This window comes from Oncorhynchus keta, unplaced genomic scaffold (genome assembly GCF_023373465.1).
Source record: "Oncorhynchus keta strain PuntledgeMale-10-30-2019 unplaced genomic scaffold, Oket_V2 Un_contig_1871_pilon_pilon, whole genome shotgun sequence".
NCBI classification, from domain to species: Eukaryota; Metazoa; Chordata; class Actinopteri; order Salmoniformes; family Salmonidae; genus Oncorhynchus; species Oncorhynchus keta.
Window position 1 is genome coordinate 23,876 of NW_026281068.1, and position 6,047 is coordinate 29,922.

General features: G+C 42.7%; 1 long non-coding RNA gene across 1 annotated transcript; it reads left to right on the forward strand.

Moving 5' to 3' along the window:
• The first annotated feature begins 811 nt into the window (after positions 1–811).
• On the forward strand, positions 812–2,538 carry LOC127920258 (uncharacterized). Its single transcript, XR_008105501.1, has 3 exons — positions 812–921; positions 1,221–1,367; positions 2,265–2,538. It is a non-coding gene; the product is annotated as an uncharacterized LOC127920258 (long non-coding RNA).
• Positions 2,539–6,047: the final 3,509 nt, after the last annotated feature.

The following is a 6,047-nucleotide window of genomic DNA, read 5'->3' on the forward strand; positions in this document are numbered from 1 at the left end:
TCAGATAGAAGGTCGTAACTGACTGACTAACTGGGTATTGTTTCAGTCCTCCAGGCCTCAGATAGAAGGTCGTAGCTGACTGGCTAACTGGGTATTGTTTCAGTCCTCAGATAGAAGGTCGTAGCTGATTGACTAACTGGGTATTGTTTCAGTCCTCCAGGCCTCAGATAGAAGGTCGTAACTGACTGACTAACTGGGTATTGTTTCAGTCCTCAGATAGAAGGTCGTAGCTGATTGACTAACTGGGTTTTGTTTCAGTCCTCAGATTAAAGGTCGTAGCTGATTGACTAACTGGGTATTGTTTCAGTCCTCAGATAGAAGGTCGTAGCTGATTGACTAACTGGGTATTGTTTCAGTCCTCAGATAGAAGGTCGTAGCTGATTGACTAACTGGGTATTGTTTCAGTCCTCAGATAGAAGGTCGTAGCTGACTGGGTTTTGTTTCAGTCCTCAGATAGAAGGTCATAGCTGAATGACTAACTGGGTATTGTTTCAGTCCTCAGATAGAAGGTCATAGTGAGCTGACTGGGTATTGTTTCAGTCCTCCAGGCCTCTGATAGAAGGTCGTAGCTGACTGGCTGACTGGGTTTTGTTTCAGTCCTCAGATAGAAGGTCGTAGCTGATTGACTAACTGGGTATTGTTTCAGTCCTCAGATAGAAGGTCGTAACTGACTGACTAACTGGGTATTGTTTCAGTCCTCCAGGCCTCAGATAGAAGGTCGTAGCTGACTGGCTAACTGGGTATTGTTTCAGTCCTCAGATAGAAGGTCGTAGCTGATTGACTAACTGGGTATTGTTTCAGTCCTCCAGGCCTCAGATAGAAGGTCGTAACTGACTGACTAACTGGGTATTGTTTCAGTCCTCAGATAGAAGGTCGTAGCTGATTGACTAACTGGGTATTGTTTCAGTCCTCAGATTAAAGGTCGTAGCTGATTGACTAACTGGGTATTGTTTCAGTCCTCCAGGCCTCAGATAGAAGGTCGAACTGACTGACTAACTGGGTATTGTTTCAGTCCTCAGATAGAAGGTCGAGCTGATTGACTAACTGGGTTTGTTTCAGTCCTCAGATTAAAGGTCGTAGCTGATTGACTAACTGGGTATTGTTTCAGTCCTCAGATAGAAGGTCGTAGCTGATTGACTAACTGGGTATTGTTTCAGTCCTCAGATAGAAGGTCGTAGCTGATTGACTAACTGGGTATTGTTTCAGTCCTCAGATAGAAGGTCGTAGCTGATTGACTAACTGGGTTTTGTTTCAGTCCTCAGATTAAAGGTCGTAGCTGATTGACTAACTGGGTATTGTTTCAGTCCTCAGATAGAAGGTCGTAGCTGACTGACTAACTGGGTATTGTTTCAGTCCTCAGATAGAAGGTCGTAGCTGATTGACTAACTGGGTATTGTTTCAGTCCTCAGATAGAAGGTCGTAGCTGATTGACTAACTGGGTATTGTTTCAGTCCTCAGATAGAAGGTCGTAGCTGATTGACTAACTGGGTATTGTTTCAGTCCTCAGATAGAAGGTCGTAGCTGATTGACTAACTGGGTATTGTTTCAGTCCTCAGATAGAAGGTCGTAGCTGATTGACTAACTGGGTATTGTTTCAGTCCTCAGATAGAAGGTCGTAGCTGATTGACTAACTGGGTATTGTTTCAGTCCTCAGATAGAAGGTCGTAGCTGATTGACTAACTGGGTATTGTTTCAGTCCTCAGATAGAAGGTCATAGCTGATTGACTAACTGGGTATTGTTTCAGTCCTCAGATAGAAGGTCATAGCTGATTGACTAACTGGGTATTGTTTCAGTCCTCAGATAGAAGGTCGTAGCTGATTGACTAACTGGGTATTGTTTCAGTCCTCCAGGCCTCAGATAGAAGGTCGTAGCTGATTGACTAACTGGGTATTGTTTCAGTCCTCAGATAGAAGGTCGTAGCTGACTGACTAACTGGGTATTGTTTCAGGCCTCAGGCCTCAGATAGAAGGTCATAGCTGAATGACTAACTGGGTATTGTTTCAGTCCTCAAATAGAAGGTCGTAGCTGACTGACTAACTGGGTATTGTTTCAGTCCTCAGATTAAAGGTCGTAGCTGATTGACTAACTGGGTATTGTTTCAGTCCTCAGATAGAAGGTCGTAGCTGACTGACTAACTGGGTATTGTTTCAGTCCTCAGATAGAAGGTCGTAGCTGATTGACTAACTGGGTATTGTTTCAGTCCTCAGATAGAAGGTCGTAGCTGATTGACTAACTGGGTATTGTTTCAGTCCTCAGATAGAAGGTCGTAGCTGATTGACTAACTGGGTATTGTTTCAGTCCTCAGATAGAAGGTCGTAGCTGACTGACTAACTGGGTATTGTTTCAGTCCTCAGATAGAAGGTCGTAGCTGACTGACTAACTGGGTATTGTTTCAGTCCTCAGATAGAAGGTCGTAGCTGACTGACTAACTGGGTATTGTTTCAGTCCTCAGATAGAAGGTCGTAGCTGATTGACTAACTGGGTATTGTTTCAGTCCTCAGATAGAAGGTCGTAGCTGATTGACTAACTGGGTATTGTTTCAGTCCTCCAGGCCTCAGATAGAAGGTCGTAGCTGACTGACTAACTGGGTATTGTTTCAGTCCTCCAGGCCTCAGATAGAAGGTCGTAGCTGACTGACTAACTGGGTTTTGTTTCAGTCCTCAGATAGAAGGTCGTAGCTGACTGGGTTTTGTTTCAGTCCTCCAGGCCTCAGACAGAAGATCGTAGCTGTTCTGCTGGGACCTCTACAGATGGTTACTGGAGTAACTCTGCTGGACTGGCCCAATGACAGACACACTGATCAACAGACTGACCACAGACACACTGATGAAGACCACAGACAGACTGATGAAGACCACAGACACACTGATCAACAGACAGACCACAGACACACTGATCAACAGACTGACCACAGACACACTGATCAACAGACTGACCACAGACACACTGGTCAACAGACCGATAACAGACAGACTGATCAACAGACCGATAACAGACAGACTGACACTGACCAGGACAGACAGACGGAGGGTCGTAGCTCTCTCTCTCCTGCTGCATCATCTCAACCACAAACCCTCCTGTGTCTCTCTGCTCTGCGTCTCCGTGTCCAGCGCTCCCTACATAACAGACATGGTAAGAGTCTATCATAACAGACATGGTAAGAGTCTATCGTAACAGACATGGTAAGAGTCTATCATAACAGACATGGTAAGAGTCTATCATAACAGACATGGTAAGAGTATCGTAACAGACATGGTAAGAGTATCGTAACAGACATGGTAAGAGTATCGTAACAGACATGGTAAGAGTCTATCATAACAGACATGGTAAGAGTCTATAACAGACATGGTAAGAGTAACAGACATGGTAAGAGTATCGTAACAGACATGGTAAGAGTCTAGTAACAGACATGGTAAGAGTCTATCATAACAGACATGGTAAGAGTCTATCATAACAGACATGGTAAGAGTATCGTAACAGACATGGTAAGAGTATCGTAACAGACATGGTAAGAGTCTATCATAACAGACATGGTAAGAGTCTATCATAACAGACATGGTAAGAGTATCGTAACAGACATGGTAAGAGTATCATAACAGACTATCATAACAGACATGGTAAGAGTCTATCATAACAGACATGGTAAGAGTCTACCATAACAGACATGGTAAGAGTCTATCATAATAGATGGTAAGAGTCTATCATAACAGACATGGTAAGAATCTATCATAACAGATGGTAAGAGTCTATCATAACAGACATGGTAAGAGTCTATCATAACAGATGGTAAGAGTCTATCGTAACAGTCTATCGTAACATGGTAAGAGTCTATCATGGTAAGAGTCTATCATAACAGACAACAGACATGGTAAGAGTCTATCATAACAGACATGGTAAGAGTCTATCGTAACAGACATGGTAAGAGTAACAGACTATGGTAAGAGTCTATCGTAACAGACATGGTAAGAGTCTATCATAACAGACATGGTAAGAGTCTATCATAACAGACATGGTAAGAGTCTATCATAACAGACATGGTAAGAGTCTATCATAACAGACATGGTAAGAGTCTATCATAACAGACATGGTAAGAGTCTATCATAACAGACATGGTAAGAGTCTATCATAACAGACATGGTAAGAGTCTATCATAACAGACATGGTAAGAGTCTATCATAACAGACATGGTAAGAGTCATGGTAAAAGTCTACCATAACAGACATGGTAACAGACATGGTAAGAGTCTATCATGGTAAACAGACATGGTAAGAGTCTATCGTAACAGACATAAGAGTCTATCATAACAGACATGGTCTATGGTCTATAACAGACATGGTAAGAGTCTATCATAACAGACATGGTAAGAGTCTATCATAACAGACATGGTAAAGAGACTGTCCTTCTCCACTACCCTTAACAGACATGGTGTTTGTAACAGACATGGTAAGAGCCCATTAAGAGTCTATCATAACAGACGAGATAGCATATCCATAACAGACATAGCAGTAGATGGTAAGGATTTACTATTGTCACTACCTAAGAGAATTTGTGTGTTTGTCATGGCTGGACAAACTATTGTCACCCCTCTTTTCATATGGTCCTTCAATCTCTGTCAATTCAATTCAATTCAAGGGCTTTATTGGCATGGGAAACATGTGTTAACATGGCCAAAGCAAGTGAGGTAGATAATATATAAAGTGAATATATGAAGTGAAATAAACAATAAAAATTAACAGTAAACATTAAACATACAGAAGTTTCAAAACAATAAAGACATTACAAATGTCATATTATATATATATACAGTGTTTTAACAATGTACAAATAGTAGAGGACACAAGATGATAAAATAAATAAGCATAAATATGGGTTGTATTTACAATGGTCTTTGTTCTTCACTGGTTGCCCTTTTCTCGTGGCAACAGGTCACAAATCTTGCTGCTGTGATGCACACTGTGGAATTTCACCCAGTAGATATGGGAGTTTTTAAAAATTGGATTTGTTTTTGAATTCTTTGTGGATCTGTGTAATCCGGGGGAAATATGTCTCTCTAATATGGTAATACATTGGGCAGGAGGTTAGGAAGTGCAGCTCAGTTTCCACCTCATTTTGTGAGCAGTGAGCACATAGCCTGTCTTCTCTTGAGAGCCATGTCTGCCTACGGCGGCCTTTCTCAATAGCAAGGCTATGCTCACTGAGTCTGTACATAGTCAAAGCTTTCCTTAATTTTGGGTCAGTCACAGTGGTCAGGTATTCTGCCGCTGTGTACTCTCTGTGTAGGGCCAAATAGCATTCTAGTTTGCTCTGTTTTTTTGTTAATTCTTTCCAATCTCTCTCTCTATTTCTCTCTCTATTTCTCTCTCTATTTCTCTCTCTCTCTCTCTCTCTCTCTCTCTCTTTCTCTCTCTCTTTCTCTCTCTCTCTCTCTCTCTCTCTCTCTCTCTCTCTCTCTCTCTCTCTCTCTCAGGATTCATCTGCCTCCGTCATCCTTGCTGTGGTGTCACTCCTGAGGATCTGTAACGGCCACTCCCCCTCACCCGAGAGCAAGGCTGCTATTGGCTGTAGCAAAGCATCCACCAACCTGATTGGCTGCAGCAAGGTCCAGAGGTGTTGCCTAGACTCCCTGGCTAGCCTTAGCACCTGCCCTGGTGAGAATCTAGACTCTGGGAGCGTGTTCAGGAATACAATCATGTTTAAAAGCGAACCAAATGAATTTTTAAAAAGCGTTGTTATTTTAGGAGCTGTGGAACGGGTGGCGGAAGTGTTCCATGTTCTAGTGCAGAACCTACAGAACCCTGACTCAGACCCCACCGTGAGACACACCTTACAAACACCCAACACACAACATCTAACTCAGTTTGGTTTCTCTCCTAGTTTCCTAGTGGATTAATGACCACTGTGTGTGTGTGTATGTGTATGTGTATGTGTGTGTGTGTGTGTGTGTGTGTTCCTTCTGTCTCCTGTGTTCAGGTGCTCCAGAAGAACTACCAGGCCATGTTGAGGTGGCTTCGTGTGTCTGCAGAGCCTCACTCACTGGCTGATCTGG